This window comes from Gopherus flavomarginatus, chromosome 11, assembly GCF_025201925.1.
Source record: "Gopherus flavomarginatus isolate rGopFla2 chromosome 11, rGopFla2.mat.asm, whole genome shotgun sequence".
Lineage (NCBI taxonomy): Eukaryota > Metazoa > Chordata > Testudines > Testudinidae > Gopherus > Gopherus flavomarginatus.
This window is the reverse complement of record NC_066627.1, coordinates 1279955-1307794: the sequence shown is the minus strand read 5'-3', so window position 1 is coordinate 1307794 and position 27840 is coordinate 1279955. Positions and strand designations below refer to the sequence as shown.

Genomic DNA, 27840 nt, shown 5'->3' with positions numbered 1-27840 from the left:
GAAGTTCACCTCTTCCACGCCACGTTCTTTTTTCCCTTCGTAGTAGACACCGTCAGGCCACTCAGCGTCATCTTCTCCCTGGACAGTAAACTGACAAACCTGTAAGTGTCTGGAATAAAAGGGCTTGAGAGAATTAACATGGTACACTCTGGGCCTTAGGGAGGAATTGGGAAATGCTATGAGGTAGTTAACAGCTCCCAGGCGCTCTTGGACCGTGAATGGCCCTTCCCATGATGCTTTCATCTTATGGGCCTGTTGTGCCTTCAAGACCATAACTTGGTCTCCTACCTTGAAGGAACGCTCTCTGGTATGTCTGTCATACCAGGCCTTTTGCTCTTCCTGAGCATCCTTTAGGTTTTCTTTAGCAAGGGCTAAAGAGTGTCGGAGGGTATTTTGTAGGTTGCTTACAAAGTCCAGAATATTAGTCCCTGGAGAAGGTGTAAACCCCTCCCATTGCTGCTTCACCAACTGTAATGGCCCCTTAACCTCGTGACCATACACAAGTTCAAACAGTGAAAACCTTAAACTGGGATGTGGTACAGCCCTGTAGGCAAAAAGTAACTGCTGCGACACTAGGTCCCAGTCATTGGAGTGTTCATTGATGAATTTACGTATCATGGTCCCCAAAGTTCCATTAAACCTTTCCACCAGGCCATTGGTTTGATGGTGGTATGGGGTGGCAACCAAGTGGTTCACCCCATGAGTTTCCCACAGTTCTTTCATGGTCCCTGCCAGGAAATTAGATCCTGAATCTGTAAGGATGTCGGAGGGCCAACCTACCCTGGCAAAAATGTCTGTTAGGGCCAGGCACACAGCTTTAGCCCTGGTGTTGCCTAGAGCTACAGCTTCTGGCCATCTGGTAGCAAAGTCTACGAAAGTCAGTATGTACTGCTTTCCTCTGGGTGTCTTTTTTGGGAAAGGACCCAGAATATCCACAGCTACTCACTGAAATGGGACCTCAATTATGGGGAGTGGCTGGAGAGGGGCCTTGACCTAGTTTTGGGGTTTTACCACTTTTTGGCATACCTCACAAGACCGGACATACTTGGCAATGTCCTTGCCCATCCCCTCCCAGTGGAAGGACTTCCCCAACCTTTCTTTGGTTCTGTTCACCCCAGCATGGCCACTGGGATGATCATGAGCTAAGCTTAAGAGCTTCCCCCAGTACTTAGTTGGAACCACCAACTGTTTTTGTGGCTGCCATTCTTCCTGGTGTCCACCAGAAAGAATTTCCTTGTATAAAAGTCCTTGGTCTATAACAACCGGGATCGGTTAGAAGAGCTGAGAGGCAGTGGGGTGCTCCGTGCCACCGCCCAAGCTTTCTGAAGGCTGCCATCTGCTTCCTGCTCAGTCTGGAACTGTTTCCTGGAGGCTGGAGACACCAGTTCTTCCTTAGACTGTGGACTTGGGCTTGGTCCTTCGGGAAGCGATGTAGGTGAAGAGGTTGTTTTCATGGCTGGTGAACCGCTCTTCACTGGTGCACCAGGGGGTATTTCAGGCTCTAGCTGAGTCCCTTGGGTGTGGTTGTTTGCTGCTTCTGCCAGTTCAGGCTCGCTGGCGCCCTTTGGCGTTGGGGTTGAAGATGGATTGGCAAGCACTGTCATCAGTCCTGGCAACAGTTCTGGTGCTGGTTGCTTTTCCAGTTTCGGGTCTGGGACTGGAGGCACTGTGGCTGTTTCAATCATTGGCAGGGGATCCAGGTCCACTACCTCTGTCTGCATCTCTGGTAACACAGGCGGGGCCTCTGGATGGCTCAGGAACAGGAATGGGTCTGGAAGCTTGCCTGGTTTGGCTACATGTAACCATTCCCACTTTCTTGGCCTGCTTCACCTGGTTGGCCAAATCTTCCCCCAGTAGCATGGGGATGGAATAATTGTCATAGACTGCAAAAGTCCACATTCCTGACCAGCCTTTGTACTGGACAGGCAGTTCAGCTGTAGGCAAGTGTACAGCTTGTGACATGAAGGGATAAATTGTCACTTGGGCCTCTGGGTTGATGAATTTGGGGTCGATGAAGGATTGGTGGATAGCTGACTCTTGTGCCCCCGTGTCTCTCCACGCAGTAACCTTCTTTCCGCCCACTCTCAAATCTTCCTTTCGCTCCAAGGGTATTTGAGAGGCATCTGGGCCTGGGGACCTTTGGTGTGATGGTGGTGTGACGACTTGTACTCGGTTTGCTTTCTTTGGGCAGTTGGCCTTTATATGTCCCAGTTCATTACACTTAAAGCATCTTCCAGCTGACTGGTCACTGGGTCGAGGTGGGTTACTGGAGACTGGTGAGGTGGGAGAATAGAGTTTCTGTGGCTTTCCTTGGGTTGTAGGTGGGGTCTTTGGCTGCCCTCGGTTGTAGGGTTTATTGTTGGTGTGCCCTCTGGGGTATTCGTTTCCCTTGACAGTAGCTTTTTTCTTTTCTGCCACTTCCATCCATTTGGCTCCAATTTTACCCCGCCTCGATTACCGTTTTGGGTTTCCCATCTAGGATGTACCTCTCTATTTCCTCAGGAACACCATCTAAGAACTGCTCCATTTGGATCAGGAGATGCAGCTCATTCATATTGTTAACCTTTGTTCCTGATATCCAGGCTTCATAATTCTTTGCAATGTGGTAGGCATGTCGGGGGAATGACACATCTGGTTTCCATTTTTGGTTTCTGAACCGCCGACGGGCATGTTCAGGTGTGATCCCCATTCTGTATCTGGCCTTGGTTTGAAAAAGTTTATAATCGTTCATTTTCTCCTTAGGCATTTCAGCCGCCACCTCTGCTAAGGGTCGACTGAGCAGTGGCCTCAATTCTACCATGTACTGGTCTTCAGAGATGCTGTACCCAAGGCAGGCTCTTTCAAAATTTTCTAAGAAGGCTTCAGTGTCATCACCTGCCTCGTAGGTGGGAAATTTCTTGTGCTATGGAACAATTAGTGGCAAAGAGTTGTTAGGATTAGCTGTGTTCTGTTGCTTAGCCTGTTCTAATTCCAGGGTCTGGCGGTGGGCCTCCCTCTGGAGTTCTATCTGTCTTCTGTGGGCTGCATCTTCTTCTTCTTGTTTCCTTCTGTGGGCCACCTCTTCTTCTTGTTGTTTTCTTTTGTGGGCTGCCTCTTCCTTGGCTAGTTCTGCATTAATTAGTTCCATCCGTCTCCTATGTTCATTTTCTTTGTCTATGGCTTGTTGCCGTGCTCGTTCCTGTCTCAGGCTTTCCTTGGAACTCATGGTTCCTGCTTTCTTGTGCTGAGGCGCCCTCTGGTGTTTACTGCCTGAATGGCTGGTTCTCTGTTGGCTTCCTGGGTTTGCTTAGCAACAGAGTCCTTTTTAACTTACTAGCCTCTTCCCGAAAGAGTTAAAAAGCAAAAGCAAAACTCTCTTTCATTTACAACTGTGTCCTGGCTGGAGTGCGTTGCTGACCACTTCAAGCTGCTTTGTTTAACAAACGACCGTCTTTAAAGCTTAATAGCCCTCCCTATGCCCAGCTAGCCGGAGCAAGAAAAAAAAATTTCTCTGGCTGCAGTTTTAAACAAATGAAAAAACCCTTTCTCTCTGCTTATAACCAGCTAACAGAGAAGCAATTTAATAATCTTTCTGGCTTTTGGATTCTACTTTATCCCACTCAGCTGCTGCCATGTCATAGCATTCCTTCCCAGATCTGAACCTTAGAGTTCAGAAAATGAGATACTAGCACCTGAATCCACTAAGCTTAATTATCAGCTCAGATCTGATAGCACTGCCACCACCCAAAATTATAGTGTTTTTAGGCACTCTGACCTCCCCAACCTTCCCTGGGGACCCCAAGAACCCAGATCCCTTGGGTTCTTAAAACAAGGAGAAATAAACCATTCCCTCATCTTTCCCTCTCCCAGAATATCCCTCCCTGGGCTATTCTGAGAGATACTGATTCAGCCTCTTAAATCACCATACAGAGAAGCATCTCCCTTCCCTTCCACAAAGAGGCAAACAGATTCAAGGAAAACAGAGAGAGATTCTATTTCTTCCCCCTCCCGTCTCCCCCACCAGTCCTGGTGAGTTATCCCAATCCCCTGGGATAAAACAAGGGAAACAAGAAAAAAAATCAATCAGGTTCTCTAAAAAGAAATTTTTTAATAAAAGAAAGGAAAAAGTAAAGACTTATCTCTGTAACTTCCAGATGTAAATATTACAAGGTCCTATAGCTTACAGACACCAGAAAGAGACTTTTCTCCCAGTACTAATACATAGACTCATAGACTCCAGAACTGGAAGGGACCTCGAGAGGCCATCGAGTCCAGTCCCCTGCCCTCATGGCAGGACCAAATATTGTCTAGACCATCCCTAATAGACATTTATCTAACCTACTCTTAAATATCGCCAGAGATGGAGATTCCACAACTTCCCTAGGCAATCTATTCCAGTGTTTAACTACCCTGACAGTTAGGAACTTTTTCCTAATGTCCAACCTAAATCTCCCTTGCTGTAGTTTAAGCCCGTTGCTTCTTGTTCTATCATTAGAGGCTAAGATGAACAAGTTTTCTCCTTCCTCCTGATGACACCCTTTTAGATACCTGAAAACTGCTATCATGTCCCCTCTCAGTCTTCTCTTTTCCAAACTAAACAAACCCAATTCCTTCAGCCTTCCTTCATAGGTCATGTTCTCAAGACCTTTAGTCATTCTTGTTGCTCTTCTCTGGGCCCTCTCCAATTTCTCCACATCTTTCTTGAAATGCGGTGCCCAGAACTGGACACAATACTCCAGCTGAGGCCTGACCAGCACAGAGTAAAGCGGAAGAATGACTTCTCGTGTCTTGTTTACAACACACCTGTTAATGCATCCCAAAATCACGTTTGCTTTTTTTGCAACAGTATCACACTGTTGACTCATATTAAGCTTGTGGTCTACTATGACCCCTAGATCTCTTTCTGCCATATTCCTTCCTAGACAGTCTCTTCCCATTCTGTATGTGTGAAACTGATTGTTCCTTCCTAAGTGGAGCACTTTGCATTTATCTTTATTGAACTTCATCCTGTTTACCTCAGACCATTTCTCCAATTTGTCCAGATCATTTTGAATTTTGACCCTGTCTTCCAAAGCAGTTGCAATCCCTCCCAGTTTGGTATCGTCCACAAACTTAATAAGCGTACTTTCTATGCCAACATCTAAATCGTTGATGAAGATATTGAACAGAACCGGTCCCAAAACAGACCCCTGTGGAACCCCACTTGTTATACCTTTCCAGCAGGATTGGGAGCCATTAACAACTACTCTCTGAGTACGGTTATCCAGCCAGTTATGCACCCAACTTATAGTAGCCCCATCTAAATTGTACTTTCCTAGTTTATCTATAAGAATATCATGCGAGACAAATCAAAATATTCCCAGCAACTACACATATAAAAGTTACCCAGCCAGATCCACAATTGCAAATAGAGTAAAAGCAATCAAAAAAAAACCTAAACCACCTTATTACTTGCTACTATTCTGAATAGATAGGAGACTGTAGCAGGGAGATTGACAGAAACCTGGTTGCACCTCTTGCCCCGTCCAGGACCCAGAGAGAACAAAGCACAAACCCAAACCCAAAAACAAAGGCTTCCCTCCAACCAGATTTGAAAGTATCTTGTCTTTTGATTGGTCCTCTGGTCAGATGTTCAGTTCCCTGCTTGTAACTTTTTACAGGTAGGAGAGACATTAACCCTTAACAATCTGTTTATGACAGCTCGTCATCCCAGACTTTCATGACGATGTGATTCCACCACTCAGTGCTGGTTTCCCGAGCCAAAAGCTCCACTGTGGTCAGCGCCTCTGTAAATGCCACAAGCAATCTCGTGTTGTATGCATTTCAAATTCATTGTCAGACTCCTCATCCTCCTTTTGTAGTTTAAGGAGTAACTCAACCGCTATTCATAACATGCTGGCGAGACCCATCAGCACATTGCTCACCAGTTCGGGATCCATTCCCACAGACGGAAAAGGGAGGCAGAGAGCAGAGTAGAAAAATCATTGAAAGAGGGTGCCAAGTGTGGACAGAAGTGAAGGTACAGCTGGGATGCAAAACGATGCGCGACGTGGCATTGGGACAGGAGTCATGATGCCCTGCAACCCTCCTCTCCCTTCCCACAAGCCTCAGCAGCAGAATAGGAAGAGGTGCTGTGTGGGATAGCTGCCCAGAGTGACCTGCTCTGAATGCCGCTGCAAATGCTGTAAGTGTGGCCACACTAATGCGGTGGCAGCTGACAGTGAGAACACACAGCAGCGCTTTCCCTGCAGCTGTCGCTGAAGGCTGGTTTAACTCTACATCTGCAAGTGTAGACGTAGCCTTAGTTATAGTGACCTAAGCCCCTGCATGGAAAGAAATGGGTCAATGGAAGATTTCTTCTGTCACCCTAGCTATCACCTCTGAGGGAGATGCATTACTGACGCTCCCCTCGGCATAGCTAGTAACTGCTGTGGTGTTTCAAGTGTAGACAACCCTGACTCTCTTTGAATATTAAAATGAATCTAGGTGCCTACATTTTCATTGTATTGGTCAATCAAAATACAAACTAAAAAGGTGTATTTGTTTTTAAAAGAGAGTGCCTTTTCATGGGAGCATAGGGCTGGCAGGGACCTTGAGAGGTCATCTAGTCTAGCCCTCCTCTCTGCGGCAGGATCACCCTGACAGGGGTTTGTCTAACCTTTTCTTAAAACCCTCCAAAGATGGGATTCCACAACCTTCACTGGTAATCTGTTCCAGCACTTAACTGTTCTTACTGTTTTCAAGCCTCAGTCCTGCAAAGACCTTCTACACCCTGAGGCAGAATCTCAGTTGGTGTAAAGGGTCCAGGTTCCTTTGAAACCAATATGAAAATTTACACCAGCTGAGGCTCTGTCCCTCAGAGTGGCCCTATTAACATTTCAGTGGGTCTATCACAATGCACAAACTGAAACACATGTTCAATTTCTGTACAATCAGGGCCTTACAGAAGAATTTTGATGCTTGAGTCCCAAAATTTTCTGCTTTCACAAATAAATTTCATGCCTCAAAGACAAGATCTACCAGTGGGTTGAGAAAGATTAATTAGGTGTCCCAAAGAACAGCAGCATGCCATGTGTGGGCCATGTAATAAGGCAACACTCTGTTCTGAGAATAATAAAAATGGATATGGATGTTTTACTTCTTTAATTTCGCTAGTGAGAATAAAGTCCAGCTTAGAGTAATTAGCCATATGCACTCTACTGTGTATAAAGAAATGTGCAAAGGTAAAAAAAGTATTTAAAATATTGTTATTAAACCAACACAATAAATTATGTATAATAGCTCCCTTTCCCTTCACAACAAACAAAAAACAAGGAATTTCAATGAATCAATTGTAATTAAGATTTTTTTTAAAAGAAAAACTTTGTCAAACGTTTTCCCAGCCCTTTCTTCTGTCTTTTCATGTAACTTCCTCTGAAAATGGCAAAAAACCCAAGGACTAGACATTTGCCTGAGGAAAAAAGTCTTTGTTATGTTTAAGGTTTTTGTACGGGGATTTATAGTGTCTGTGTCACTGTGAATATCCCCCCAGTCACCGTGCTAAATCTCTTTACATAAACTGTCTTTGCAGCTCAGAGGAGGTTCAACTCTTCTCAGAATTGTATTCCAGAGAAATGAGTTGTTTCCTGGAGCTGCCCTTGTGGGTGAATGCTTCACTGGAACTGCAGCAAGCCCAGTTCTGAAATGTTTTGCAGTTCATCTTTTCATCTTCTTCTTCTATCAGAAGAGAACCCTTGGTTTCTGGCAGCATAGCATGGTTTGCACTGCGAATGCACTTGTAGTCTGGTAGACAGATCTCCATTATATAAAGAGACTCCACCTTACGCATAGGATTCCACAGAGAAAACAGTTGTTTAAATCCAGTTAAGGATAGTCAAAGCTGATATCTCTCACATATAAACACACACACAGAGAACAGAAAAGCAATGGAGAGTAAAGTTATGGGACACAGTTTAACCGTAAAGGAATTTCCATACAGCAGGTTTTCACTGACAGTCACAGTCTCTGCTGCCTCACAGAGATCTTCTTTCTTCCTCCAACAATATTACACAAATGCTTAATTGCAGTCCCAGCAACATTACCCTGAACCTACCAGGTTAATGTTTCTAGAGGAAATATGAAGTGGTAAAATTGAACCCAACCTCACTATAATGCTGTTCCCATATTTCTATAACATTTGTTAATACAACTCCATGCTGGTTGCAAATCTTTCCTCTGCCCACCCTCTGTTTGTTAACTTGTCTATTTCTACACTGTGTGTTCCCTGGGGCACAGATCCTCCTCCTTCTCTCTTTGGAAAGTACCTAGAATCTCAGTCCTCATACTTTCTGATCTAGCATAAAGCATATTTAAGGGAGAGGGAGTTTCATGGTGTAAAAAAAAATGTGGATTTAAACAGTGCAATTGAATTACTGGCACAGGGGAAAAGCTGGTTTGTGCAAAGAAAGCATGCAGTCAGGATGGGACTGAAAAACTTATTAACCAATGTTGTGGTAAAGGCGGCCTAAAGGTAGGTAGCAGTGTGTGAGAAAAAGCTGTCCAGTGCCTCGCCCCATCTGACCAAATGAACAAATCTAGATCAACACTCTGCAAAGGTGATTCTCTTCCACAGAATATTTAATTTCTCTTACTTTGTTTTTTTTAATGTCAGTGGGAATTAGGCCACTAACTAAGAACATAAGAACCTAAGAATGGCCCTACTCAGTCAGACCAAAGGTCCATGTCGCCCAGGATGCTGTCTTCTGACAGTGGCCAGTGCCAGGTGCCCCAGAGGGAATGAACAGAATAGTTACTCATCAATTGATCCATCCCCTGTCGCTCACTCCCAGCTTTTGGCAAATAGAGTCTAGGGATACCAGCCCTGCCCAGCCTGGCTAATAGGCGTTGATGGACCTATCTTCCATGAATTTATCTTTTTGAACCCTGTTAATTCTTGGCCTTGTCAACATCCTCTGGCAAGGAGTTCCACAAGCTGACTGTGCGTTGTATGAAGAAATACTTCCTTTTGTTTGTTTTAAACCTGCTGCCTATTCATTTCATTTGATGACGTCTAGTTCTTGTGTGATGAGATGTAGTAAACGACACTTCCTTATCTACTTTCTCTATACCAGTCATGATTTTGTAGACCTGAATCATATCCCACCAGGGCTGGCTCTAGGTTTTTTGCCACCTCAAGCAAAAAAAATTTAGGCCACCTCCCGCCCCTCTCTTTTTTTTTTTTTTTTGGCTTTTACACATTTGCACAGTTTATTGGGGGCAATTTGTCTTATTAAAGGAGAATCTCTTTTGCATTTGCTCTTCTTTCAGTGCAGAACTTCACTTCCCACCCAGACTTGAAGTGAGATTTGAGACTTTCACTCCTTAAAGTTTAAAATACAGGAGTGTTTTTTTCCCCGTTTCTCCCTCCTTTCGCTAAATGGCTTCCTGGTGTCCTTTCACTTTAATCGGAAGGAATGTCTCCTGTCCCCTCCCCCGGGTCCTGCTTTCCCATCACCACCCTCCTTCCAGTAACCTGCTCCTGTAGCAAATGCCTCACATGTCTAGGGGCGGGAAATATCCTACAGATCAAAAGGGAAGGGGGGGAGGGATTAGGACAACGGGGTCTGGGGGCGCCACTCAGACTGTCCCAGAGCCATGAAAAAACCTCACCTGGACAGTTCAGCTCCCAAATCTCTCCCTCCTCTTCCCCAGCACTAGCGGGATTTGCATCCAAGCAGCTGTGAATTACACTTATTGCTGGGGATGGTTTCCTGTTTGTTGTATTACCACAGCCAGACAATCATCCGCAGGAGATACTGGAGGCTCCTTTGCTAGCAGGGCTGCACTTAAAGGTGCTTGGGTTTGAGAACCTCCCTCTCCTTCCCCGTTTGTGGCTCTGATTGCTCTGCAAAAGACAAGAGGAAAGCAGCAGCCGGTCCTCAGCTGGTGTGAACTGACATGACTTCAGCTCCGACCATTCCCACCATCTGAGGAGCTGCCCTCAAAGGTGTTTCTCAGCTACACCAGCATGTGTGACACAGGTCCAGGACTATCTCCACCACCCGAGGCCCCAATCCTGTTTTCATGAGAGAGAAATCAGCACAGACACTTGTTTATCCCTGCGTGACACTGTGAGATTGGGTTCCTGAGCACGCCTGGCTGGTCGGGGGAGTCCCAACAGATGTAAACAGCAGCCTGCCCCAGGCCGAGACTGAGTTTTCTCTCCTTTGACTTCCAATCAGCTCTTCCACATGGTGACATCCCCGCTGGGTGAGCTGTGGTTGCTTCTCACACTGCTTCCACAGCGGTGAACAAAGCAACTGTTTGCAGGACCAAGTGATCCACTCTTAAACCCACATAGACCGCATCTAACCACACAACCTGCCTTCCCTAGTGTGACGAAGCGGGGGGTTTTCTTGGTTTTTCTGTCTTTCCCAGTGGGTTGCATGCAGAGGGAGTGGGACTCAGTTTCCCTGGATGTTATGGGTTTAACGAGGTGAGGGGAGAGGGAGCTTGTTGTTACAGAGGACCGGACAGGGAATTTGGGACCCCGGCCGATAACCTGGAGGATGGAGACCCCAGTGACAGGTGATCTGGTGACCCAGAAACCAGCTCAGAAATCACAACCAGTTCTGGCCAGTGGAAGGACAATGGGCTGTGAAGAGAGAAGCCCGGTGACCTGACCAACTGGTTCCAGCCAGAGGGGCCAGAGGAAGGCTGACAGGAGAGGAGACCCAGGCCTTCCTGTTTATAACCCTGTTTACCTGGAGAGAAGACAATGGACAGAGGCAGGGCTTGGGGCCAGAGATATCAGAGGCCCAGCTGGGAAGCAGGGGGGCTCGGGGTTGGCAAGGGGAAGCAGGCAAAGCCCACCTGGATGCAGGGGGACTGGGATGTTCTGGGCTGAGGGAGACCAGGCTTGAGGCCCTGAGAATTTCCAGTGCAGTGTACAACTCTCAATGAACCCTCTTGTTTTATGCTGGCTGAGAGTCACTCCAGCCTAGGGAACAGGGTTACATCAACCCCTTCAGGGGTGGAGAGGCCCAGGGGGTCCTGAGCTCGTGGACTCTGCGAGGGGGCCCACGGCAGAGACAGATGTGCTAAGCCTCAGAGAGGTGCGGCTCAAGGAAGTGGAGGAGCCTGACCCCGAGAGAGAGTGGACTCCCGAGAAGGGCTGTCTCACTGAAAGGCGCACCCCCCACAGACCGCACAGGGCCAAGAGTGGGCACGATCTCTGAGTTCGTGACACCTAGACTCTGTCCTGCTGGATGGACAGGGGAGCACAAAACTCTGCTTTAGTGGAGTCAGTTGCCTCGCTCTCCCCTGATCTAGCACTGCAATGAAGACGTGGCTGCGAAGTGCAACAGCCCAGTGGCCGCTGATGCGCTGAGCGGAACCACAGGCCCATTCCTGAGCTTGGATCCCCTCCATGAGCAGGAAGGTGCCAGCTCTGTGGGAACATTGTCAGCAAGGACCCTGCCCTGGCACTGAACTGATCTGGATCCAGATCCCTGCCAATCCGCTGTCAATTCCTACCCCAGGAGTTTATAAGAATGTCTGGACAGGATCTATACATCTCTTGTGTCCCCCCTCCCCACTGTCAGCTACACCCCGACACAAGAGGGGTCTCCCAGGACTCATGTTGTGCAGGGTCTCACCGCCCGTCATGAGCTTGGGGAAGAAGCAAGGCTGGAAATGGGATGGTGGAGTCCTCACCCTCCAACCCTTCCTGGGGTGAAACTCCCATTGACTGCTGGGGAGCTGGGGAGAGGCTCCAGCCCTGTGCCTTTCCATGCAGCCCTGCAAAGCATGTGCCCCTGGCAGATCTTGTATTCGAGTGGATGTGCTCACACAGGAGAGGGAGAGAAGCCAATTGTCAGGCAGCCCAGTACCTTGTGTCTTTCCTGGGACAAGGGCAGCACCTGCCCGTCTCTCCGGCCGCTGTTTGGCAGAGGTGCTGCATTCAGGGAGAGCACATGTGTGTCCCTGGGTGCAAGCCAGCACCATGGGCAGCAGCTCGAGAAAGCACTTGGTTCTCAGACAAGCAAAGAACACGCGAGAGAGTTAGCCTGGCCCTGACTCGCCTCGTTGTGTCCAGAGTAGCGTGGAATGAGCCTAGGATGGCGTCTGGTGTTGCCTGTGTTTGGAGCATGTTTGAGTCTGACAGTTACATTCATTGGCGTCGTTGCTTCTCCCAAAGCTCCCTGAGTGGAAGCAGCAGGGTGCTGCAGAAATACAGAGGCACAGAGAGAGAGGAGATCGCCTCTCCTGGAAACGTGCACTTACACCCTGTCCCCTTGGCCAGTCCTTGTTCCCTTAGAGTCAGGTCTTCTTTTGACACTGCCCTATCAGACCAGGCGCCTTTGGCTGGGGCAGCCTGCTGCAGCCATACAGAGCGACTGGGGGAATTAGGCTCCAGCAGTGATGGTGGGGCAGAAATGGGGCTGGCTGTATCAGCCTGACCCCCTGTGTACGCTGCCTATTTGTACAGACAGGTCCCCCTAGGTTTCCCTAGGAGCGCCCGGTCTGGAATCTCTCTCTCCACCTAGACACACGAGTGTGAAATAGCCTGACCTCTGTGTTAGCCTTGCCAAGGTCCATCCACGTTCGCTTAGAGGACAGGGTCGATGCACGCGGCATCTAGCTGTCAGGCTGAACTTCACTCTGGAGATCCATAAACCAGCTGTTTGATCTCTCCCCTCAGGTGCCTCACCGCATTCTTATAAACCAATGCAGTTACAAGACAGCCCAGAGAAGGGACCCTGCATTAGTTGACACGTCTGTGTTAGTCCCTATGTGCTCTCCATTTCCCAGATGTGCAGGTCCCTTGCACACCCCTGAAATTCAGCGCTGAGGGCTTCTGAGCTTGATGCAAACTGGTTAGCTTGGAAATGGTACTGATTTCCATTTAGCCCCACATGGATTGGAGCCCAAAGAGGCAAACCTGATTGGAAACAGAGAGGTCTGCGCTCAGACAGGTTCTTGATTTCAGCTCCATAGGGATTTTGAGAGTGGCCTTGCAAACCCTTCCTAGCCTGAGTAATCCTTACCCCACAAATTGTTCCATCGGAGCCAGTGGGGTCAGTCCCGTTAGTAGGGATGGCAAGATCTTAAAGAAAGCTAGACCCTGCAGACGTTTGTCTGATCCATACCCAGGTTCTGTTCCCAGCACCTGAGCTCCTTCTACATTTCCATATGCCCAGCTTCTCTTTTCTAGCGGGCAATTGCACAGTAAACCCAGTGAATCTCCAGTAAGCACATGGGCCAGAGCTCTTTTCCTTCCAACACCAAAAAGCCTCAACTCCTGGAAGAGAATGGCTGGAATGCCGCCCCTGGAAATGTGCCGCCCCAAGCATGTGCTTGCTTTGCTGGTGCCTAGAGCTGGTCCTGTATCTCCCCTTAGCCATCTCTTTTCCAAGCTGAACTGTCTCAGTCTTCTTAATCTCTGCTCACGTGGAAGTTCCGTCCAGCTAATCATTTTTGTTGCCCTTTTCTGAAACTTTTCCAATTCCAATATTTCTTTTTTGAGATTGGGCAACCACATCTGCACACAGTATTCAAGATGTGGGTGAACCATGAATTTAGATAGAGACAATATGATATTTTCTGTCCTATTCTCTATCCCTTTCTTAATTATTCCCAACATTCTGTTCACTTTTTTAAGTGGATGTTTTCAGAGAACCGTCCACAATGACTCCAAGATCTCTTCCTTGGTAGTAACAGCTAATTTAGGTCCCATCATTTTATATGTATAGTTGGGATTACGCTTTCCAATGTGCATTACTTTGCATTTATCAACATTAAATTTCATCTGCCATTTTCTTGTCCAGTCACCTATTAAGAGGCTAGGTGGTGTGGGGCCATCTATCACCCCTACACATTTAGGGAAACCTATCAGTGCAAAGCCATCCACAATGTCACAGACGTTGCCTAGAGTCATGGTTTTTCTGATCAGGATGCAATTAATGGCCCTGCACACTTCCGTCAACATGAGTCCAACAGTCGACTTGCTCACTCCAAACTGGTTAGCGACTGATCAGTAGCTCTCTGGAGTAGCCAGCTTCCAGATTGCAATAGCCGCCCACTGGCTTCTTCACCGGCAGGGCAGCTCTCGATCTCGTGTCCTTGCAATGCAGGGTGGGGGCGAGCTCAGCCCACAGTCCCATGAAAGTGCCTTTCCTCAACTGACAGTTCTGCAGCCACCGCTTGTCATCCCAGACTTGCATGTCAATGTGATTCCACCACTCAGTGCTTGTTTCCCAAGCCAAAAGCTCCACTGTGGTCAGCGCCTCTGTGAATGCCACAAGCAATCTCGTGTCGTATGCATTTCAACATCAGCATTGGACTCCTCATCCTCCTTTTGTAGTTTAAGGAGTAACTCAACCGCTATTCATAACATGCTGGCGAGACCCATCAGCACATTGCTCACCAGTTCGGGATCCATTCCAGCAGACGGAAGAGGGAGGCAGAGAGCAGAGTAGAAAAATCGTTGAAAGAGGGTGCCAAGTGTGGACAGAAGTGAAGGTACAGCTGGGATGCAAAACGATGCATGACATGGCATTGGGACAGGACTCATGATGCCCTGCAACCCTCCACTCCCTTCCCACAAGCCTCAGCAGCAGAAAAGGAAGAGTTGCTGTGTGGAATAGCTGCCCAGAGTGACCTGCTCTGAATGCCGCTGCAAATGCTGTAAGTGTGGCCACACGAATGCGGTGGCAGCTGACAGTGAGAACACACAGCAGCGCTTTCCCTGCAGCTGTCGCTGAAGGCTGGTTTAACTCTACATCTGCAAGTGTAGACGTAGCCTTAGTTATAGTGACCTAAGCCCCTGCATGGAAAGAAATGGGTCAATGGAAGATTTCTTCTGTCACCCTAGCTATCATCTCTGAGGGAGATGCATTACTGACGCTCCCCTCGGCATAGCTAGTAACTGCTGTGGTGTTTCAAGTGTAGACAACCCTGACTCTCTTTGAATATTAAGATGAATCTAGGTGCCTACATTTTCATTGTATTGGTCAATCAAAATACAAACTAAAAAGGTGTATTTGTTTTTAAAAGAGAGTGCCTTTTCATGGGAGCATAGGGCTGGCAGGGACCTTGAGAGGTCATCTAGTCTAGCCCTCCTCTCTGCGGCAGGATCACCCTGACAGGGGTTTGTCTAACCTGTTCTTAAAACCCTCCAAAGATGGGATTCCACAACCTTCACTGGTAATCTGTTCCAGCACTTAACTGCTCTTACTGTTTTCAAGCCTCAGTCCTGCAAAGACCTTGTACACCCTGAGGCAGAATCTCAGCTGATGTAAAGGGTCCAGGCTCCTTTGAAACCAACATGAAAATTTACACAGCTGAGGCTCTGACCCTCAGAGTAGCCCTATTAACATTTCAGTGGGTCTATTACAATGCACAAACTGAAACACATGTACAATTTCTGTACAATCAGGGCCTTACAGAAGAATTTTGATGCTTGAGTCCCAAAATTTTCTGCTTTCAGAAACAAATTTCGTGCCTCAAAGACAAGATCTGCCAGTGGATTGAGAAGGATTAATTAGGGGTCCCAAAGAACAGCAACATGCCATGTGTGGGACCATGTAGTAAGGCAACACTCTGTTCTGAGAATAATAAAAATGGATATGGATGTTTTAATTCTTTAATTTCACTAATTAGAATAAAGACCAGTTTAGAGTAATTAGCCATGTGCACTCTACAGCATATAAAGAAGTGTGCAACGGTAAAAGAAGTATTTAAAACATTGTTATTAAACCAACACAATAAACTATGTATAATCGCTCCCATTCCCTTCACAACAAACGAAAAACAAGGGATTTCAATGAATCAATCGTAATTAAGATTTTTTTTAAAGAAAAACTTTGCCAAATCTTTCCCAGCCCTTTCTTCTGTCTTTTCATGTAACTTCCTCTGAAAATGGGAAAAAAAAACAGGGGCTAGACATTTGCCTGAGGAAAAAAGTGTTTGTTATGTTTAAGGTTTTTGTACGGGGATCTATGGTGTCTGTGTCACTGTGTGTATATCCCCCCAGTCACCGTGCTAAACCTCTTTACATAAACTCTCTTTGTGGCAATTGGAATTGTATTCCAGAGAAATGAGTTGTTTCTTGGAGCTGCCCTTGTGGGTGAATGCTTCACTGGAACTGCAGCAAGCCCAGTTCTGAAATGTTTTGCAGTTAAACTTTTCATCTTCTTCTTCTGTCAGAAGAAAGCCCTTGGTTTCTGGCTGCATAGCATGGTTTGCACTGCGAATGCACTTGTAGTCTGGTAGACAGATCTCTGTTATATAAAGAGACTCCATCTACACAAAGGTTTCCACAAAGGGTAGTCAAGGCTGATATCATACACACACACCCTGAAAAGCAATGGCAGTCAATATATGGGGTATAATTTAACCATAAAGGAATTTCCATACAGCAGGTTTCCACTGACAGTCACAGTCTCTGCTGCCTCACAGAGATCTTCTTTCTTCCTCCAACAATATTACACAAATCCTTAATTATAGTCCCAGCAACATTACCCTGAACCTAGCAGGTTAATGTTTCTAGAGGAAATATGAAGTGGTAAAATCGAACCCAACCTCACTATAATGCTGTTCCCATATTTCTATAACATTTGTTAATACAACTCCATGCTGGTTGCAAATCTTTCCTCTGCCCACCCTCTGTTTGTTAACTTGTCTATTTCTACACTGTGTGTTCCCTGGGGCATGGATCTTCCTTCTTCTCTCTTTGGAAAGTACCTAGAATCTCAGACCTCATACTTTCAGATCTAGCATATAGCATATTTAAGGGAGAGGGAGTTACCTGATGTAAAAAAAATTTGTGGTTTTAAACAGTGCAGTTGAATTGCTGGCACAGGGGGAAAGCTGGTTTGTACAAAGAAAGCATGCAGTCAGGATGGGACTGAAAAACTTATTAACCAAAGTTGTGGTAAAGGTGGCCTAAAGGTAGGTAGCAGTGTGTGAGAAAAAGCTGTCCAATGCCTCGCCCCATCTGACCAAATGAACAAATCTAGATCAACACTCTGCAAAGGTGATTCTCTTCCACAGAATATTTAATTTCTCTTACTTTGTTTTTTTTAATGTCAGTGGGAATTAGGCCACTAACTAAGAACATAAGAACGTAAGAATGGCCCTACTCAGTCAGACCAAAGGTCCATGTAGCCCAGGATCCTGTCTTCTGACAGTGGCCAGTGCCAGGTGCCCCAGAGGGAATGAACAGAATAGTTACTCATCAACTGATCCATCCCCTGTCGCTCATTCCCAGCTTTCGGCAAACAGAGTCTAGGGATTCCAGCCCTGCCCAGCCTGGCTAATAGGCATTGATGGACCTATCCTCCAAGAATTTATCTTTTTTGAACCCTGTTAATTCTTGGCCTTGTCAACATCCTCTGGCAAGGAGTTCCACAAGTTGACTGTGCGTTGTATGAAGAAATACTTCCTTTTGTTTGTTTTAAACCTGCTGCCTATTCATTTCATTTGGTGACTCCTAGTTCTTGTGTGATGAGATGTAGTAAACGACACTTCCTTATCTACTTTCTCTACACCAGTCATGATTTTGTAGACCGGAATCATATCCCACCAGGGCTGGATCTAGGTTTTTTGCCACCTCAAGCAAAAAAATTTATGCCACCTCCCCCCGCCACCTTTTTTATTTTGGCTTTTACACATTTGCACAGTTTATTGGGGGCAATTTGTCTTATTAAAGGAGAATCTCTTTTGCATTTGCTCTTCTTTCAGTGCAGAACTTCACTTCCCACCCAGACTTGAAGTGAGATTTGAGACTTTCACTCCTTAAAGTTTAAAATACAGGAGTGTTTCTTTCCCCGTTTCTCCCTCCTTTCGCTAAATGGCTCCTGGTGTCTTTCCCTTTCACCTTAATCGGAAGGAATGTCTCCTGTCCCCTCCCCCGGGTCCTGCTTTCCCATCACCACCCTCCTTCCAGTAACCTGCTCCTGTAGCAAATGCCTCACATGTCTAGGGGCGGGAAATATCCTACAGATCAAAAGGGAAGGGGGGGAGGGATTAGGACAACGGGGTCTGGGGGCGCCACTCAGACTGTCCCAGAGCCATGAAAAAACCTCACCCGGACAGTTCAGCTCCCAAACCTCTCCCTCCTCTTCCCCAGCACTAGCGGGGTTTGCATCCAAGCAGCTGTGAGTTACACTTACTGCTGGGGATGGTTTTCTGTTTATTGTTTTACCACAGCCAGACAATCATCCGCAGGAGATACTGGATGCTCGTTTGCTAGCAGGGCTGCACTTAAAGGTGCTTGGATTTAGGAACCCCCCTCTCCTTCCCCTTTTGCAGCTCTGATTGCTCTGCAAAAGACCAAAGGAAAGCAGCAGCCGGTCCTCAGCTGATGTGAATTGACATTGACTTCAGCTCTGACCATTCCCACCAGCTGAGAGGCTGCCCCCAAATGTCTTTTTTCAGCTACATCAGCACGTGTGACACGGGTCCGGGACTATCTCTGCCACCCGAGGCCCCAATCCTGCCCTTATGAGAGAGAAGTCAGCACAGACACTTGTTGATCCCTGCGTGACACTGTGAGATTGGGTTCCTGAGCACGCCTGGCTGGTCGGGGGAGTCCCAACAGGTATAAACAGCAGCCTGCCCCAGGCCGAGACTGAGTTTTCTCTCCTTTGACCTCCAATCAGCTCTTCCACACGGTGACATCCCCGCTGGGTGAGCTGCGGTTGCTTCGCTCACTGCTTCCATATTGGTGAACAGAGCGACTGTTTGCAGGACCAAGTGACCCCCATAGACCACATCCAGCTACACAACCTGCCTTCCCTAGACTCTGCCCTGCTGGATGGACAGGGAACACAAAACCCTGCATTAGTGGGATCGGTTTCCTCGCTCTCCCCTGATCTAGCACTGCAATGAAGACGTGGCTGCGAAGTGCAACAGCCCAGTGGCCGCTGATGCGCTGAGCGGAACCACAGGCCCATTCCTGAGCTTGGATCCCCTCCATGATCAGGAAGGTGCCAGCTCTGCGGGAACATTGTCAGCAAGGACCCTGCCCTGGTACTGAACTGATCCGGATACTGATTCCCACCAATCTGCTGTCGATTCCTTCCCCCGGAGTTTATAAGAATGTCTGGACAGGATGTATACATCTGGTTTGTCCCCCCACTGTCAGCTACACCCTGACACGGGGGAGGTCTCCCAGGGCTCGTGCTGTGCAGGGTCTCACCGCCCGTCATGAGCTTGGGGAAGGAGCAAGGCTGGAAATGGGATGGTGGTGTCCGCACCCTCCAACCCTTCCTGGGGCGAAATTCCCACTGAGTGCCGGAGGGGGAAGAGGAGGGGTAGGCTCCAGCCCTCCGCCTTTCCATGCAGCCCTGCAAAGCATGTGCCCCTGACAGATTTTGTATACGTGTGGATGTGCCCACACAGGAGAGGGAGAGAAGCCAATTGTCAGGCAATCCAGTGCCTTGCGTCTTTCCTGTAACCAGGACTGCATCTGCCCTCTCTCCGGCTGCTTGGCAGAGGGGCTGTGTTCAGAGGGGAGCACGTGTGGGTCTGTGGGTGCAAGCCAGCACCGTGGGCAGCAGCTCGGGAAAGCACTTGTGTCAGGGTTCCTTCCCCACTCTGAACTATAGGGTACAAATGTGGGGACCTGCATGGACACTTCTTAGCTTAATTACCAGCTTAGATCTGGTTCGCTGCCTCCATCTATATCCTCCGTTTGGAACACCCCTTTTCCTCCCAAAACCTTCCCCTCCCAGGGTAGCCTTGAGAAACTTCCCCAATTCCCTGGTGAACACAGATTCAAACCCCTTGGATCTTAAAACAAGGAGAAATTAACCACTCCCCCTCCTTTCTCCCACCAACTCCTGGATCCAACCCCCTTGGATCTAAAAACAAGGAAAAATCAATCAGGTATTAAGAAAAAAGGCTTTTAATTAAAGAAAAGAAAGGTAAAAAAAACTCTCTGGGCGAGATTAGCGTACCAGCTACTCTCACAGACAACATATTCCAAACACAGAGGATGTTCCCCTGGGAAAAAACTTAGTTACACAAAAAAAAAAATACCCAAATACCCAATTTTGATAATTCCCTTAATGGCACCAAGACAAGTTACAAAGAAAATAAACATAAAACTATTTATCCCTCTCTAAAATTTACTACTCTGATAAGAGGCTGGCTCCTTGATCTTTTTCACTCCGGCTGAAACTGAAACTGACTAAACAAAGGAAAACTTCCCTCCTTCCTTTTGAAACATCTTGTTCCCCCATTGGTTCCTCTGGTCAGGTGCTAGCTAGGCTAGGTGAACTTCTTAACCCTCTACAGGTATTAGAGGCATTAACCTTTAACCATCTGTTTATGACAGTTTGGTTCTCAGACAAGCCAAGAACACGTGGGAGAGTTAGCCTGGCCCTGACTCACCTCATTGTTCCCAGAGTAGCGCGGAATGAGCCCGGGATGGCGTCTGGTGTCGCCTTTGTTAGGAATGTGTTTGAGTCTGACAGTTACGTTCATGGGAGTCATTACTTCTCCCAAAGCCAACTGGGTGGAAGCAGTGGGGTCCTGCAGAAATACAGAGACACGGAGAGAGGAGATCACCTCTCCTGGAAAAGTGCCCTTACATCCTATTCCTTTGGCCAGTCCTTGTTTCTTTAGAGTCAGGTCTTCTTTTGACACTGCTCTGTTAGACCAGGTGTCTTAGGCTGGGGCAGCCTGCTGCAGCCGTACAGACCGACTGGGGGAATTGGGCTCCAGTGGTGATGGTGGGGCAGAAATGGGGCTGGCTGCATCAGCCTGACCCCCTGTGTACGCTGCCTATTTGTACAGACAGGTCCCCCTAGGTTTCCCTAGGAGCACCTGGTCTGGAATCTCTCTCTCCATCCAGACACAAGAGTGTGAAGTATCCTGACCTCTGTGTTAGCCTTGCCAAGGTCCAGTCTATGTTCACTTAGAGGACAGGGTCGATGCATGTGGCATCTAGCTGTCAGGCTGAACTTCACTCTGGAGATCCATAAACCAGCTGTTTGATCTCTCCCCTCAGGTGCCTCACTGCGTTCTGACATTATAAAACATTGTGGTTACAAGACAGCCCAGAGAAGGGACCCTGCATTGGCTGACATGTCTGTGCTAGTCCCTATGTGCTCTCCTCTTCCCAGATGTGCTGGTCCCTTGCACACCCCCGAAATTCAGGATTGAGGGCTTCTGAGCTTGATGCAAACTGGTTAGCTGGAAACGGTACCGATTTCCATTTAAACCCTACATGGATTTGAGCCCAGAGAGGCAAGCCTGATTGGAAACAGTGACGTCTGCGCTCAGAGAGGTTCTTGATTTCAGCTCCATTGGGATTTTGAGAGTGGCCTTGCAAACCCTTCCTAGCCTGAGTAATCCTTACCCCACAAATTGTTCCATCGGAGCCAGTGGGGTCAGTCCCGTTAGTAGGGATGGCAAGATCTTAAAGAGAACTAGATCCTGCAGACGTTTGTCTGGTCCATACCCAGGCTCTGTTCCCAGCACCTGAGCTCCTTCTACCTTTCCATACGCCCAGCTTCTCTTTTCTAGTGGGCAATTGCACAGTAAACCCAGTGAATCTCCAGTAAGCACATGGGCCAGAGCTCTTTTCCTTCCAACCCCAAAAAGCCTCAACTCCTGGAAGAGGATGGCTGCAATGCCGCCCCTGGAAATGTGCCGCCCCAAGCATATGCTTGCTTTGCTGGTGCCTAGAGCTGGTCCTGTATCTCCCCTTAGCCATCTCTTTTCCAAGCTGAACTGTCCCAGTCTTCTTTATCTCTGCTCACGTGGAAGTTCCGTACCCCTAATGATTTTTGTTGCCCTTTTCTGAAACTTTTCTAATTCCAATATTTCTTTTTTGAGATTGGGCAACCACATCTGCACACAGTATTCAAGATGTGGGCGAACCATGGATTTAGATAGAGACAATATGATATTTTCTGTCCTATTCTTTATCCCTTTCTTAATTATTCCCAGCATTCTGTTCACTTTTTTGAGTGGATGTTTTCAGAGAACCATCCACAATGACTCCAAGATGTCTTCCTTGGTAGTAACAGCTAATTTAGGTCCCATCATTTTATATGTATTGTTGGGATTATGCTTTCCAATGTGCATTACTTTGCATTTATCAACATTAAATTTCATCTACCATTTTCTTGTCCAGTCACCTATTGAGAGGCTAGGTGGTGTGGGGCCAGAATTGGAATATGCGTCCCATCTACCACCCCTACACATTTAGGGAAACCTGTCAGTGCAAAGCCATCCACAATGTCACAGACGTTGCCTAGAGTCATGGTTTTTCTGATCAGGATGCAATTAATGGCCCTGCACACTTCCGTCAACATGAGTCCAACAGTTGACTTGCTCATTCCAAACTGGTTAGCGACTGATCAGTAGCTGCCTGGAGTAGCCAGCTTCCAGATTGCAATAGCCACCCACTGGCTTCTTCACCGGCAGGGCAGCACTCGATCTCGTGTCCTTGCACCGCAGGGTGGGGGCGAGCTCAGCCCACAGTCCCATGAAAGTGCCTTTCCTCAACTGACAGTTCTGCAGCCACCGCTTGTCATCCCAGACTTGCATGTCAATGTGATTCCACCACTCAGTGCTTGTTTCCCGAGCCAAAAGCTCCACTGTGGTCTGCGTCTCTGTGAATGCCACAAGCAATCTCGTGTTGTATGCATTTCAACATCAGCATTGGACTCCTCATCCTCCTTTTGTAGTTTAAGGAGTAACTCAACCGCTATTCATAACATGCTGGCGAGACCCATCAGCACATTGCTCACCAGTTTGGGATCCATTCCCGCAGACGGAAAAGGGAGGCAGAGAGCAGATTAGAAAAATCGTTGAAAGAGGGTGCCATGTGTGGACAGAAGTAAAGGTACAGCTGGGATGCAAAACGATGCACGACGTGGCATTGGGACAGGACTCATGATGCCCTGCAACCCTCCTCTCCCTTCCCACAAGCCTCAGCAGCAGAATAGGAAGAGTTGCTGTGTGGGATAGCTGCCCAGAGTGACCTGCTCTGAATGAAGCTGCAAATGCTGTAAGTGTGGCCACACCAATGCGGTGGCAGCTGACAGTGAGAACACACAGCAGCGCTTTCCCTGCAGCTGTCGCTGAAGGCTGGTTTAACTCTACATCTGCAAGTGTAGACGTAGCCTTAGTTATAGTGACCTAAGCCCCTGCATGGAAAGAAATGGGTCAATGGAAGATTTCTTCTGTCACCCTAGCTATCACCTCTGAGAGAGATGCATTACTGACGCTCCCCTCGGCATAGCTAGTAACTGCTGTGGTGTTTCAAGTGTAGACAACCCTGACTCTCTTTGAATATTAAAATGAATCTAGGTGCCTACATTTTCATTGTATTGGTCAATCAAAATACAAACTAAAAAGGTGTATTTGTTTTTAAAAGAGAGTGCCTTTTCATGGGAGCATAGGGCTGGCAGGGACCTTGAGAGGTCATCTAGTCTAGCCCTCCTCTCTGCGGCAGGATCACCCTGACAGGGGTTTGTCTAACCTTTTCTTAAAACCCTCCAAAGATGGGATTCCACAACCTTCACTGGTAATCTGTTCCAGCACTTAACTGCTCTTACTGTTTTCAAGCCTCAGTCCTGCAAAGACCTTGTACACCCTGAGGCAGAATCTCAGCTGGTGTAAAGGGTCCAGGCTCCTTTGAAACCAATATGAAAATTTACACAGCTGAGGCTCTGTCCCTCAGAGTAGCCCTATTAACATTTCAGTGGGTCTGTTACAATGCACAGACTGAAACACATGTTCAATTTCTGTACAATCAGGGCCTTACAGAAGAATTTTGATGCTTGACTCCCAAAATTTTCTGCTTTCAGAAACAAATTTTGTGCCTCAAAGACAAGATCTGCCAGTGGGTTGAAAAAGATTAATTAGGGGTCCCAAAGAACAGCAGCATGCCATGTGTGGGACCATGTAATAAGGCAACACTCTGTTCTGAGAATAATAAAAATGGACATGGATGTTTTACTTCTTTAATTTCGCAAATGAGAATAAAGCCCAGTTTAGAGTAATTAGCCATGTGCACTCTACTGTGTACAAAGAAATGTGCAAAGGTAAAAGAAGTATTTAAAATATTATTATTAAGCCAACACAGTAAACTATGTATAATAGCTCCCTTTCCCTTCACAGCAAACTAAAAACAAGGGATTTCAATGAATCAATAGTAATTAAGATTTTTTTTAAAGAAAAACTTTATTAAACCTTTTCCCAGCCCTTTCTTCTGTCTTTTTATGTAACTTCCTCTGAAAATGGCAAAAAAATCCAAAACATTGGCACTCTTATCTAAAGCTGCAGCTAAACCAAAGCATTGAAAGGGGCCCACTATGTCTGTGTCCATTCCTTCTGCAGAAAGAGATACCTCCCTTACATACCAACCTTGAGTTCATGCAAACGTCCAAGTATGTCAGTATGAGATATGACATCCTCCCTCCTTCCTCTCAGATGTCAGTGTCTGCCTTTAGAAGCACAATGGGTGACCTAAAAGACAATTTCTACTGCCATGTATTTTTCAATGTCTTTTTCCTTTAACCCCCAGGGATGTACCTGTTGAACAATCAGAGGGGCTATCTCATTCCTTTAGACCCGAAATCAGAATTCAACATATATATTTTATATTAATACACTTTATACATTGTTTAAAGGAAAACACCTGTATACTAACAATATGTCATATGTTAACCTGAAACCCTGAGTGAAGATATCATGTAATCTTTAGACTATTGGCTACTGTGCTTACCTTGTCTTGCTGCTAGATCTATCACCCCATCACTTCCCTCTGCGCATGAAGTTTCCATATGATCCATTATAATCAATTATTTGGCAGTGTCTCTGAGTCAAATAAGCAAAGTGACACTCCGCCAGCACTGTGCCTAATAAACCCATGTGCTTGATTCTACCTGATGTCCATTTTGTTTCTTCAGTCTGATGCTGCTCTGTGTCCATGTTACAGAAGGGTAGGTTAATTAAGTGCAGCTTGTACTTGGAGTGGATGGGAGTGAGGTTTAGGATGGTCCTTAGTTCCTGTGGAAGATCATTTCCCAGTCCCAGACCAGCCACCACAAAATCTCTGGTTTTTGCAAGGATCAGTGTTACCCTTATGACAGAACATCCCACTCCAGTCCCTTGCTTGGAAACAATTGATACCAACTCATCCAGTAGTCACTGAATTTGAATCTGGAGATTTTACAGGAGAGGTGGAGAGAGTCTACAAGTTTTCTAATGTCTCCCACAGATGCTATGAATTTAGCAGTCCAGCCACCTGAGGGGGAAAGAGATTGTAAGAATCATAATTTTGGAGTCTTGTGGCACCTTAAAAACTAGCAGTTTGGGGGGGGCATAAGCTTTTGTGGGCTGGCACTCACTTCATCAGATGCAAGCTCCAGCCTAGGAAAACTTATGCCTGTAGCAAGGTCTCTGTTGGTCCGCTGAGCCGCTAGGGGTGGGGGGCGTGCTACTGCCTCGCCGGAAGGCTTTGGTCACACCTCTCCATCAACAGGGTATTAGCGTAGGGAGATGTGCCATTGTAATTGATGTGACACAGGAGTACTGGCCAGAGTACGTGACAGGTCCTCAAGCCGGGGAGCACAGGCAAGAGTCAGCGGCGCGCCCCTCAGGCAGAGGAGTGCCGGCAAGAGTCTTCAGCACTTTATCGGGGTTCTGCCACCCAAGGCGGGTTGGCTGGAGTAGGGGAACACAGGCCCACCTGACTCCACTGCGTTCCACCCCAGGGCCCTGTCAGCGGGGATCTGTCCGCAACATGCTGACCAAATACTGACTCACCGCACTGTCCAGTTCTGCCCCTGGCCTATTTCCTACTCGATCTCTCAAGTGGGTCCCTCTGGTTCCTCCAACCCATCAGGATATTCAGCCGCCAGTAGCCCCAGGAGCTCCAACTCACCCTCGGCATTGGGCTAACTTGGGCTCAGGTCACTGCCCGGCTCCTCCAGCTCCTCCGGGTACTCGGCGGGGGGCAGTCTTGGTAGCCTGAGTCCTTCCTCCAGGTCCAGGGCCTGCCCTGCCCCAGCAGCAGGGTCTACAAGGGACAGCCTGTGTCTGTCTCCCTCCCTGGCGCTCCCTTGACTGGGCTAAGGGCCCCACCTGTTGTATTTCCTGTTCCACCCCACCCCTTCCGGGGGGTGGGGTAAGCTTGGTCTGGCCTGGCCCTCTCAGAATTTCACTCAGGTTCGGCCAATCGCGGCTTCTACTGGCGGCGGTTCACTGCTCCAGGCCAATGGGGGCTGCGGGAAGCGGTGGTCAGCACATCCCTCGTCCTGTGCCGCTTCCTGCAGACCCCATTGGCCTAGGACGATGAACCGCGGCCAGTGTGAGCTGCGATCGGCCGAACCTGCTGACCCGGCAGGTAAACAAACCGGCCCAGCCCGGCAGGGTGCTTACCCTGGCGAGACGCATGCTAAAGGTTGCCGATCCCAGATATAAGAGCTCCCTTTTCCTTCACAATAAATGAAAAATAAAGGATTTAAAAGAGTAAATCATAATTAAGACTTTTTTTTTTTTTAGAAAAACATTGACAAATATTTTTTCGGCCCTGTCTTCTGTCTTTTCATATAACTTCCTTTGAAAATGGCAAAAGATTTGGAAGGGCTAGACATTTGCCTGAGGAAAAAAGTGTTCGTTATGTTTAAGGTTTCTGTGCAGTGATCTATGGTGTCTATATCACTGTGTGTATAGTCCAGTCACCGTGCTAAACCTCTTTACATAAACTCTCTTTGTGGCAATTGGAATTGTATTCCAGAGAAATGAGTTGTTTCCTGGAGCTGCCCTTGTGGGTGAATGCTTCACTGGAACTGCAGCAAGCCCAGTTCTGAAATGTTTTGCAGTTCAACTTTTCATCTTCTTCTTCTATCAGAAGAGAACCCTTGGTTTCTGGCAGCATAGCATGGTTTGCACTGCGAATGCACTTGTAGTCTGGTAGACAGATCTCGGTTATATAAAGAGACTCCACCTTACGCATAGGATTCCACAGAGAAAACAGTTGTTTAAATCCAGTTAAGGATAGTCAAAGCTGATATCTCTCACATATAAACACACACACAGAGAACAGAAAAGCAATGGAGGGTAAAGTTATGGGACACAGTTTAACCGTAAAGGAATTTCCATACAGCAGGTTTCCACTGACAGTCACAGTCTCTGCTGCCTCACAGGGATCTTCTTTCTTCCTCCAACAATATTACACAAATCCTTAATTGCAGTCCCAGCAACATTACCCTGAACCTACCAGGTTACTGTTTCTAGAGGAAGTATGAAGTGGTAAAATTGAACCCCATCTCACTATAATGCTGTTAGCATATTTCTATAATAGTTGTTAAATCTCTCCTCTGCCCACCCTCTGTTTGTTAACTTGTCTATTTCTACACTGTGTGTTCCCTGGGTCACGGATCCTCCTCCCTTCTCTCTTTGAAAAGTGCCTAGAATCTCAGTTCTCATACTTTCAGATCTAGCATATAGCCTATCTAAGGGGGTGGGAGTTACTTGGCATAAGAAGACTTTGTGGATTTAAACAGTGCAATTCAATCGCTGGCACAGGGGGAAAGCTGAGCATGCAGTCAGGATGGGACTGAAAAACTTATTAACCAAAGTTGTGGTAAAGGCAGCCTAAAGATAGGCAGCAGTGTGTGAGAAAAAGCTGTCCAATGTCTCGCCCCATCTGACCAAATGAACAAGTCTAGATCAACATGCTGCAAAGATGATTCTCTACCTCAGAATATTTAATTTCTCTTACTTTGTTTTTAATATCAATGGTAGTTAGGCAGAAAACTCACTTAAGTGCCTTTATAAACTCCATTAGAAGCCTATCTGCCTCTTTAGGCTCCTAAATACCTTTAAAACCCCATTCCCAGGCCCCATTGG

The 27840-nt window shown here is 47.1% G+C and overlaps 1 gene segment (V, D, J or C); it reads right to left on the bottom strand.

Moving 5' to 3' along the window:
* The window catches only part of LOC127031411 (T cell receptor delta constant-like), a 40697-nt gene extending 13228 nt beyond the window's left edge, over positions 1-27469 (bottom strand). Inside the window, exon 1 of the C gene segment in view lies at positions 26651-27469.
* Positions 27470-27840: the final 371 nt, after the last annotated feature.